Genomic DNA, 11757 nt, shown 5'->3' on the forward strand with positions numbered 1-11757 from the left:
GGACACTTGATGAAGACACACAAGATGAACTTAAGATGAACTTCAACTTCACCTCATCCGTTGAGGATTGACGAAACGAGTGAGGAACATCAACGTTACAGGCATGGTTCTGTGGAGTCGTTGCCAGGTCCGACTCCGCGCCTCCCCTGTTTCCGGGAGCCGAAGCGAACCCCGCTCAAATAAAGCAGTGTTATGAGGGCATGCACCGAGTATTTGAGGGGGCTAAACCCTCCGGTATGCCTCCGAGCCCTACAAGATCGGAGAAGGCCCCATCGGTTTCTGGGCCAACAGCTTCGGCCTCCGCTCCAATGGGGTCTCTTGGATTCAATCCCGGATCCGAATTGGCACCGGTTTTGCCAACCCGACCTTCCCCAGCGTCGGTCCCAAAGTCGCTGCTCCACCCCATTCTGATTCCCGATGACTCTGAGTTGGAACGGCATCAGTCGACGCTGATTCTGGAGCCGACATGGCCCAGTGGCCCTAGGTTGTTGCCTGAACTTTTTGAGGAGGTTACAGGCATGGGTGAAGAGTGGGGGTGGAGGGGGTCACCGGACCCTATAGAACACCAGTTGGAGACTCCTGATGAGGAATTTTACTGGTATAAGGAGCTTGCGGAAGCCAGTGGACTGGACACCTGTTCAGATACTGGTATGCTTTCTCCACCTTCTGTGGCTATGGAGGAGGGAGCTTCATATGCCATGGTAGTGAAGAGGGCAGCAGAGGTCCTTGGACTAGAGGTGCCCTCTAGCAGGTCAAGACCAAACTTTTGACTGAAGTGCTTCAGCCTGGGGCTTCCTCATCCAAACCCCTTATGCCCTTCAATGAAGCACTGACGGATGTCCTTCTCTTCTAGGCTCTTGGTCCAAGCCTAGTACAGGGACTCCTGTGAACAGGACAATAGCACACCGCAATTTCCCTACCCTGGGTGATCCAATTTTTCTCAGCCGATATTCTACCCCTGAAAGCTTGTAGTCCAAGCCTGATCATCCCATGGCGCGTTCCCTTCCACTCCTCTGTACCTGGAATCCAAGAGGCTGGAGGCACTTGAGAAGATTGTTTTCTTTCGCCAGCCTAGCTTTGCAGTTGGTGAACACCACGTGCCTTTTGGGCTATTTCTTGCATACCTTAAGGGAAATGGTTGCGCAAGTGCTGCCACAGGTCCCGGAGGAGGCCCAGGCTGTGCTCTCCCAGAGTGTGAAAGATGGAAGGGATGCAGCAAAGTTCACAATTAGGTGTGGTGTGGACACGACAGACTCGCTGGGCAGAGCGGTTTCGTCAGTGGTGGCCTTGCAGCACCACGCCTGGCTGAGAACATCTGGCTCTTCGGGGGCTGTCCAGGCCAATCTCATGGACATGCTCGTCGATGGAACTCACCTCTTTGGAGAGAAGGTCGACTCAGTGCTGGAGCACTTCAAGGACTCGCAGGCTATGGCCAGGTCCTTTGGCCTCTCTATGTCAACTTGTCCCCAATCTGCCTTTTGTGGCAATGGAAGGGGCTTTTAACTGCGTTATCCATACCCCAGCCACTCTCCTGTGCAGGCTTCTCAAGTTGTGCAGGACATGTCCGCGATGCATTCAACCTTGTGGGAATGGAAGCCAGAAGTTGTCAACCACCGACCCCCTTGGCAGCTGCAGACTCTAAGTCCTCCCAGTTTGGTTCTCTAAGACCATGGGTGTCTAGTTGGAGGGAGAATCCAAATTCATCTCCTCCACTGGCCATCCATTACATTGGACGAATGGGTCTTGCAGATTATTTGGAGGGGTTACACCCTTCCTTTCCAAATCCTCACCCCTTTTAACGCCATCTCAAGAACGGCTGGCGGAGCATCATCTTATCTTGATCCGAGAGGAAGTTACAGCTCTCCTGTCTCAGGGGTCTGAAGAAAAGTTTCTGATATTAGAAGTGGTTGTTATGCCTGCTACTTTCTGATACCCAAAAAGAAAAAAGTTCTTGGTCCTGTTCTAGACCTCTGAACTGCCAATCTCTTCCTCAAAAAGGAGAAATTCAAGATACTCATGTTTGGCTCAGGTCTTGTTTGCCCTAGATCAATGAGACTGGATGGTAGCATTGAAATTGCAGGATGCGTATTTCTACATCCCCATCCCCATCCTGCCTGCGGTTCAAGTTAGGCTTGACTGGTTGTTGAAGGTGTCTTTGCCCCCGACTGTCGTTTCCCACCTCCAGACTACAGCGGACCTCCTGAATTTGCTGGGGCTCACTATAAACGTGCCAAAGTCATAACTGACTCCTTCGCAGATGCTCCCTTTCATCGGAGCTCTTCTAGACACAGTGCAGTTTCGGGTTCATCATCCCAAGCAGAGTCCAGAATATTCAGGTTATGATACCGATATTTCAGCCTCTGGGCCTCATGGCCTCCTGCACAGCATTAGTGGAATCTCGTTTAAGTGGTCCAGATCTCGGAAGGAACTGCAAAGGACCTGCAGTGGTGGCTTGTGAACTGCAATTAGGTCAGAGGCAGACCCCTCTCCCTTCCCCAACCAGATCTCACAGTAGTGACAGATAAGTCACTCCTTGGATGGGGCGGCCATTTGGGAGAGATGTAGATCAGAGTACTCAGACCTCCAGCGGAAATCAGGGCTCCGCATCAACTTGTTGGAGCTCCGGGCGATCTGACTAGCATTAAAAGCATATCCCTGGTGGTTGAACACCTATCAGATTCTCTGGATGCCAGGGCGGACAAACTCAGCCGTCGATTCCTAGTGGATCACAAATGGCATCTCCACTTGAAGGTGGCGCAAGGTCTCTTTCAGCAGTAGGAGCTTCCAAGGCGGCTATCACTTGGCAACGCTTTTCATCACGAATGGAGCGCAGGCCTTCTGTACGCCTTCCCGCCCATACTACACCTGCCTAGAGTTCACAAGAAGATCAGGAACAACCAGGCCCAAGTTATCGCTCCGGAATGGGTGCAGAGAGTTTGATATCCTGGGCTTCTAAAAATTATTGTTGATCCTCCAATCGGGCTTACTCTTCTGGAGGATCTTCTGTTACAGCAGCAGGGGAGAGTTCTCTACCCGAAACTGTCAACTCACTGACTCCTTGCGTGAAGATTGAGCGGACGCAGTTGATAGCTTTTGACCTTCCTCCCAAAGTTTGTACAGTTATTCTAGTGGCCCTCCACCAAAACGGTACACGCCTGCAGTTGGCAAACGTGTAAAATATTGTACAGAAAAGCCTATCGATCCTCTCTCTGCCTCTTTCTGATATCCTTCTCTTTATTCCTACCCTTGCCAAGCAGGGCTCAGCTCTGGGCACTCTCAAGGGTTATCTTTCCGTTCTGTCCAGTGTCCTGCAGCTGCCTGACCAGCTCTCTTTATTCAAGTCCCCTATTGTGAGGAGGTTCATAAATGCGCTTGTACATATGTTCCCCCCTATGCTCTTCATTATGCCTCTGGGATCTGAACCTGGTTCTCACTTGCCTCGTGTGCTGCCTTTGAGCCGCTACAACATTTTTTCCTCTGGTTATTTACCATCAAGACAGCGTTTCTAGTGGCAATATTGTCTGCCCAGAGGGTGAGTGAGCTTCAGGCTTTAACATTCAAGCCTCCCTATCTAATGATATTTCTGGATACGGTGGTGCTTCGCACTGAGCCTCTTTCCTACCTAAAGTGGTAACTCCATTCCATTTGGGTCAATCTGTCACACTGCCCACCTTTTATACTTCTCCACATACCTCTAAGAAAAAGGAGCTACTCCATCGTCTACCCAAAAAGAGCATTGTTCCTCTACCTTGACCACACAAGAGTTCAGGGTGGATGACCAACTCTCTGTGGGCTATGTAGGAGCTACAAAAAAGTTGGGCAGTACAGAAACAGTCCATTTCATGCTGGGTTCTCTGTATAAAAATCTGCTATGCCCAGGCTAAAAAGCAACCTGCTGAGGGCCTAAGAGCACATTCCACCAGAGGGAAGGCAGCGACCCCGGTGTAGGCTTGTGAGGTGCCAGTCCTGGACATTTGTCGGGCAGCAACGTGAGCTTCCCCGCACACGTTTGCTAAACACTACTGCCTGGACAGTCAGATCCACAGGGATGGACATTTTGTTTGTTCAGTCTCGCAGGACTTTTTAGTCTAGTAATTTGTCCGCTGCCCATGGATGGTATGGTTTAGGTAATTATTCAAAAGTAAGGAATTTGAAGCTAGAAGTCTCTATCAGATGAACAAGTTACTTACCATTGGTAACGATTATCTGATAAAGACAATATCTAGCTGCAGATTCCTTACAAACCCACCCATCCTCACTTTGAGGGCACATTTTTAGAACTTGGATTGATCCCCTTTTCAGGGCCCTAGTTTGGACACACACAGGCCAACCTAATTCATGGCTCTGCGCTTCTGGCATGTAAAGTTGTGAAAAGAAACTGACGTCCTTGCGCCTGGGTGATAGATATATAGGTGACCACGGCATTGCATGCGACACCCCCAAATGCCTAATGGAGCCACCCAATGGCACGCTGAGTTTCTGCTCACACAAAAGTTTCCTGCTCCAGTCTGACTGCTGGCAAATTCAAAGGTAAGGAAACTGCAGCTAGCTATTGTCTCTGCCAGATAATGCGTTACCGAAGGTAAGCAACTTGTTCAACGCCATCTGTCTCCCGCACCTGGGGACTGCTGTGCAGCTCCACATACTCATAACTGAAAATGATCTCACTGACATTTGGCAACTCCAGCACAGCACATGCATTACCTATTCCCACAACACCAGGTCCAGAATTGACTACTGCTTGTTCATTATGGATGTAGTTACCTGGACTACTAACACTGCTCACCTCCCCTAGACATTATCTGATCATGCGCCAATCCTGCTAAAAATCTGAAATATCCCCTCCAGACCTGGTTGCGAGACTTCCCCCTAAAGCTCTTAGGGGCCAGGTATTCACCGCTGAAATCAGAGCTGTCATACTTGAATACTTCGAACTCAAAAGGCACTCACCCTGAGGGAGGCGTTTAAGGCGTTGGTCCACGGAGCATGTATTGCCAAACAGGACGGAGTGCCTCAGGCATAGCTCACCTACTTTGAAACTGACATCCATGCACTCAAACTCTATTACTGTGATACCAAGAGCTCAACAGCATTGGCCTCCCTCAAGCGTAAGCTGGTGGAGTATGAAGAGGCAGCACTTAAGGAAACGCACTACCTTCGTAAAGAGGTGGTTGTTCAGCTTTACTGGGAGGGTGAGAGGGCAGGTAAAATAGTGGCTAGACTCCTCCAGAGGTCATGGACAAGTGAGCATATTATAAACTCATTGATGATCAGCAAGTAACCCACACGCTCTCAGAGGCTATTTAACGCACTATGGCCTCATTTTACTCCGATTTATACACCTCATCGATATCATATGGCCCTTCACCCTCTTCTTTGACACAATCCTTCTCCCCCTGTTCCCTGATATTTTCCCATCCAGATCAGTCTGGTTTCATCCGCGGCCGCTCGTAGGCACACAAGCTACATACCTTATTCGCTTTCCTTCATGCAGTTGACCCCAAGTCAGTGCAGTGCAATTCTGCTTGATGCCACAAAGGCATTTGACTCCCTAGAATGGGCATATTTCTTATAACTCCTCTCTTGCATAGGGTTTAGTAATCGCTTCCTCTGCTTGATCAAATAACAATGCTTTACACACAGCATGCTTGCACGTAAATGGCGTTCTAATTCTGCCATTCCCCATCTCCAGGGGCACCACACAGGGCTGCCCTTGCCGCTCATACTATTTTATGTTGCGATGGAGCTCCTGGATGCCAAATTGTGGCAACACAATCACACCATGGGTTTGCCCTCAACCTCAGAAGAATTATCGTAACAATGTGCACAGACAGTGTCACTTTTTGTCATGACCCCAACATCAGTCTCACTCCACTCATATGGAATATTATATGCTTGAGTGGCTATGCAGGGATAACCATCAATTGGTCTAAATCCTTCATCTTCCCGCTCACACCCAAAACGCAAATGTAGAGAACTGGGTTCTTATAGCAGTACCCACCACTTTTTTTCCTGGTTTTGTGATGCAACTTTGACTGAGGTGTACTGGGCCCCTGCTAACCAAGTTCCCAATGCCAGTGTTTTTTTCCCTAAAACTGTAAAACAATTGGCACAACGTCAGCAACCCCTGTAAGTCCCTGGTAAATGGTACTCCTGGTACCTGGGGCATTGGGACTCAAGAGGGTCCACTAGGGCTGCGGGGCCACAAATTGTGTCACCATAGGGAACCCTCACCAAGATCATGCAAACTGCCATCGCAGTCTGCATGTCTTGGTGGCGAAAAAACTGAAGAGTCGACATGGCACGCATCCCTACGTCCTATGCCTGAAGACACTGCATGCTTTATAGGTAAGACACCTCTACTGTAGGCCTTACAGCCCTAAGGCAGGGTGCACTATAGTACATGTGAGGGCCTAATTGCATGAACAGCTATGACCCTGTACTGGGCAATTCGACTACTGCGAGTGCAAGTGAACAGGCAAGCCATGTTAAAACATGCTGGAGACTGGTGAAAATGAGTTCCCCAGCAAAATGATGGCTTCACTGAAAATAGGGATGATTGATAACAAACAACTCGTATTGATGAATCCACACTGATTTCAGTGTTGGATTTATCAATACATGCGGCTCGAGGGCACCTCAGAGATGCCAACTGAAACCGAAGCAACTGCAAGTGGGCTGACTGGCTGGTTTTAGCCAGCCGAACACCAGAGACGAGTTCCTGACCCCAAGGGTGAAGTCCTTTGCTCTCAGTAGGCTAGAAACAAGGCCAGCTCTGGTAGTGGGTGATTTCCACCACTCCTACGAGGTGACCTGCAAATTAGTCTGCCAAGGCAAGGGAGCTTCAAAGCAACCCCTCCTCCTTTGGTATGCGACTCTGGTTTCTCTCATAGGAGAGGATGCCAACCCCCCTGTCCTGCTCCATTTTTGGCAGGAGGACAGACTGGAAAATTAGTTTGATTAGGATGGGTGCCCACATTCAACAGGCACCACACCTAGAGTGGGCCAAGGGATGTGGACCCCTTTCGTCATATTCCTCCATATTGTCTTGGAGAGAATTAACCAACCAGAGTCGGGGTTATGCCCCCTTCCCACCTGAAGTGGTCTTATGAGGGTGTAGTGACCCTAAAGGTAAATAGCCCATTGGCTATCACCTGGCCCGGATTTGTGTCCCAAATGCTTGGTCTGAATGGGCTGCTGTCAGATCAACGAGGAGCAGTGACCCTACTGCTGCGTTCAATCCAGAGCCCTCTCCCGAAACTACAGACTAAGGCTGATGCATTTCAAATACTTACTTAGAGTCTACCGAACGCCTGCTCAGCTGTATAGGATGGGACTGGTTGATAATGCGCGCCTCCATCGATGCGCTACACATACAGCCACCTTTTTACACCTTGCCTGGGACTGTCCCGCTGTCTCACAGTTCTGGGTGGGGTATTTGACACTCTAGTGCTGATCACCGACCATGCCCTTCTATACTCGCCGCTGGTAGCCTTGCTAGGATATGTGCAAGATGTCACAGCGGGAATCCGAAAACTGATCGCTAAACTGTTATTACTGGCTAAGCACAGGGTTGCCATTCACTAGGGCAAGAGCCCGGCTCAAGCGACTTGATGCCTATTGAGACCTGATGCCCGCGCGGTTGAGGCCAAAGGACATTTGGGCCCCCTGGGTTACCTATTTGAAGGCGCAGGGCACTAATGAGACTGATGCGGGCCCTGTCTGTGGGCAAACACTATAAATTGCTGCCCTGCTCTACCAGCTGTTAAGTAGCCTTATGATGCTCTCGCTATAGCAGAGACTCCGTCAGTAGGTATGGTCCTACTCATACACTATGTGATGCTGGCTGTATGGGCTATCTTGTGCTGTGTGACTCTCTCCCTGTTGTTGTTGCACTGTGTATTGTGTTCTACTTAATAAATAAAAAACATCTCAAACTGGGGCTACATGTGCAGCTGGGGTTGGCATCTCTAACATTTTTCAATAATCTCTACAACTCGCTACATAGACGTCACCCTAACATCCACAACATGTTTGTGGGCATGATGTATTCAATGTAGATTAGAGGCCTCTTTGCCAAAATGCCACATCTTTGTTGCATTTTTGTTGCAGTTGATGCCAGGTATGCTCTCTCTCTCCATCTCCTCACACACTACAGACGTCCTACAACACTACCTCAACAGAGGTACAATAGGGTACAGATACATTTACAAGCCATTTTTTAACACATTAAGATCTTCAGGTCATTATTCAGCTTTCTTGGCCATACTGGGTGGAGGGTGCTGGTGTGGGCAAAATTGTTATAGCCTGTTGCAGATAATACATGTGACGTGGCATACACATAGGTCTGGATCCGGATCTACGCACACACGCGGGTACCCTGGTTGGGATACAGTATAGGCATGGGCGGAAAAGGAGTAGTTTAATTCTGCGGAATGACAGAAAAATTCAGTGAGATTCAGCGGAATGCTGCAACAGGGCAGAGTGGGCATCTGGCTCTTAGTACAAAATGCACACCACTTCCAAAAATGATGCAAGGATGCATTTTGTGCTAAGAAAATAGCACAGCCAAACACCACTTGGCTCCGGCGTCCTTACATATTCCACAGTGATTAATGCAGAGTATGTAAGGGCACCGCTGGTGAGTGGTGTCCAGTAGTTTCTAAATGATCACATTGCAGGGCATTCCCCTCAGCACCCTTACATACTCTTCAGATTACTGCAGAGTATGTAAGGGCACAGAGGAGTATGCAGTTGCACTGCAGTAGTTTGGTTCTAAACAGGGCCCCAAGAGTGAGCAGCCCTCCGTTGTGTAAACCACTCTGCAGATTAAACTTTAATCTCATTGATCTTCAAACATAGAGGGACTGCTCTTTCTTCTAGTCTTGTTTTAAAAACAAGTGCCACTTCAAATGAATTCTGCCATGGGAGTGGTGGAATATATAAATAAGAGTAACGCAAAATTACTAAATTCCGCCGATTTTACTGGCGGAATTAGAAATTCTATCCAAGCCTACTAGACTATAGTAGTTCGAGTATTCAGTTGTGGGATCAGCTTGCAACTCATTTGTTTTATTGAGCTGCTAGTGTGGTTGCTGCATTTATGTGGTTGGGCAGTCTCTGGTCAGTAATGAATGGTGTACTAATACCATACTGTTCATATTTACTATCCTGAGACAACTTTTATTTCACATAATGTAATCAACTAACATGAAAATTAAATAAACACATTATTAATAACTCAAGTACAAAATCTCACAAAGTAAACATGTTTTAGGTAAAAAATAGTAAAATCCTTATTTAACACACATACATTAGGCACCCAAACAATTCATGTTGATAGTTGTGTGATTCTATTGTTTAGTGTTTTCAATACATTCAGAGGTCTCCCTCCTGCATGCAAATGTGTCTCCGTATGCATATTGTTCTGTCTGCATGTGAGGTGAAGACTCCACTGTCAGGGTAGCGTTATTCGCCTACCGCAACAAACAAATTATATACAGGAAGAGGTAGTCTGCCATTTTGTGGTTATTATGAGCAATCCTATCATCACAACAATATCATCCTACTCCATCCTGTAGCTCCTTGGCATAATGTAACCTCCAACATGGCTGAGGGACTTGATAAGAAGGTCCTGCCTCATTCACCGTTCAGAAACTGACCATCTGTGAGAAACTGCATTGTTGGTTGAGGGGATGTGAGCCCTTCTCACAAAACAACCACAATCCTTATCAGGGTGAACCACACAAGTCACTAATTTAAGTATGCTTATCCCTCTGACAGTTTGGCACAAAATCCAACCGGCTTAACTGGGATAATGTGTGCAGTACTTAAACAGTAATAAAGTGACAACATGACACAAGAAAAAAAAACACACAATTTAGGAAAATAATGTAAAATATAATATATTATTTTACACTAAAACCACCATAATCCAATCAGTAGAAACCTGAGTTATGAATTTTCACAGTTTTTAGTGCAATCTAGCACCTAAAAGTTTGATGCACGAAGTGAGGACATTTAGTTGCGTGAGACAAGAGTAAAGTAGAAAGTTATGGTTGACGTGATAGAGCACAGTTTGGATAAAAGCAGTGGATTGGACCCGAACAAAATTTTGAAGAAAAATGTTTGAGAAGTAAAAATTCAGAGGGGTAAGGCAGCTGCTGGTATCTGTCCTAAATGTCAACTAGGAACGAGGGCTCCAAGAGGTCGTATACCCTTCCGGAGAGGAGCCACTGAACAGGATTTGCTGCTGCAGAGAAGACCTTAGCTAGAGCTACCATGAAGTTAGACTGACGAGTGATGCACATTGGGTAGATCAGCAATCAGGTAGGTCCCGGGCTTCTTTGGGTTCTCATTGCACTTTGTGACAGAAACATTTGGATTTTGGCTGATTGGACACATTTAGCACCATTTCCAATGGTCCAGGACTGAGGGGGCACCACTTAGAGGCTCGGGGCTCACCACAGGCTAGGTCAAGGTGCACCTTTAATGTTATTAGAGCTTTTTGCGTCTCTGTAGCTCTTATTAGGAGATCACATGAAAAGGGTGACAGAGTGCACACCAGTTGTATCCACATTAATCGATATTTCATTGGCTTGTGTTTTATTCGGCGTGCTGGCCCAGAATCGTGGAATGCCCAGTACACGTGTATAGAAATAACTAAAACAAGCATTGGAAATGCAATAGGGCTCGCATTAGGAAAGTTTGAGCTATTGGTCTTATAAATTAATTGTTTTTTATTTATGTGTTATTTTTTAAAATAGCTAAATTAATAGCTTTGTCATTTACAATGCCAATAGTTATAACTTTCGCAAATGTGACACCTATAGCATTTGTAATGCAACATGTTTTGTATTTACGCGACTTAGATGTATTGATATTACAAATAAGGAAAAAAAGAAAGAAAAATGGACCAACAAAAGAAGAAACGGGTATGAAGAGAAAATGCAAAACAAGAAAAGGACAGAAGAATGAAAACAAAACTTTAAAAAAGCTTGAAACAAAGGGCAAGAAAATAAGAGACAAGAGTATGATGAAATGGAGAGCTAGAGGGGTCGGGTTGAGCACAAAACGAAGGTAGGAATGATTAACCGTCAGCACCAACAGTGGACATGCGATTGTGAAAATTGTGCTCTGAAAACAGGACGGACACAGCCGTGGGCCACAGTGCAGAAACGCAGTTAAAGCTTAACGTGAGAGAAGTACAGACACACTTTGCACCGGTGAAACTAGACATGAGATTGGGAGTGGGGCTGGGCCGGGCGGTGCTGCTCTGCACATCATGGAAAACAACAGTTTATAATGGCCGGGGAGGAAGAGGCAGACTGCGGGAAGAGGACAGGGAGGGAGACGGCTGTTTGTAAAAGATGGAGACAGAAAGAGGAGACCGTGAGAAGAAAAGGCGGGCAGAGACAGGAGAATGATGTGAGCGCGGGGACTGGTGATAGATATCAGGGCGACAGGAGGGAGAGGGCGCGAGGGAAGGGACTGCGGGTCACGAGAGCTTTCTGTGCCTGGGAGGAAGAGGAGATAAAGGAAGAGAGAGGAGATAAGACAGAGAGCAGCAGGGGGAGGGAATGGGATGGAGAGATGTGGGAGGAAAGACAAAGAAGGAAAGCCGGTGGAGGGAGGGGTAGAGAGGGAAGCAAAGAAATGTGGCTGGCGAGAGGGGGAGGGGAAAAGAGATAAGAAGAAGGAGCTAAAGTGTGTATTAAAGTAAAAGCTATTGGGGGAAAAGCGGCCGGGAAAACAGCT

Source organism: Lissotriton helveticus, chromosome 5_1, assembly GCF_964261635.1.
Source record: "Lissotriton helveticus chromosome 5_1, aLisHel1.1, whole genome shotgun sequence".
In the NCBI taxonomy this organism is placed as follows: Eukaryota; Metazoa; Chordata; class Amphibia; order Caudata; family Salamandridae; genus Lissotriton; species Lissotriton helveticus.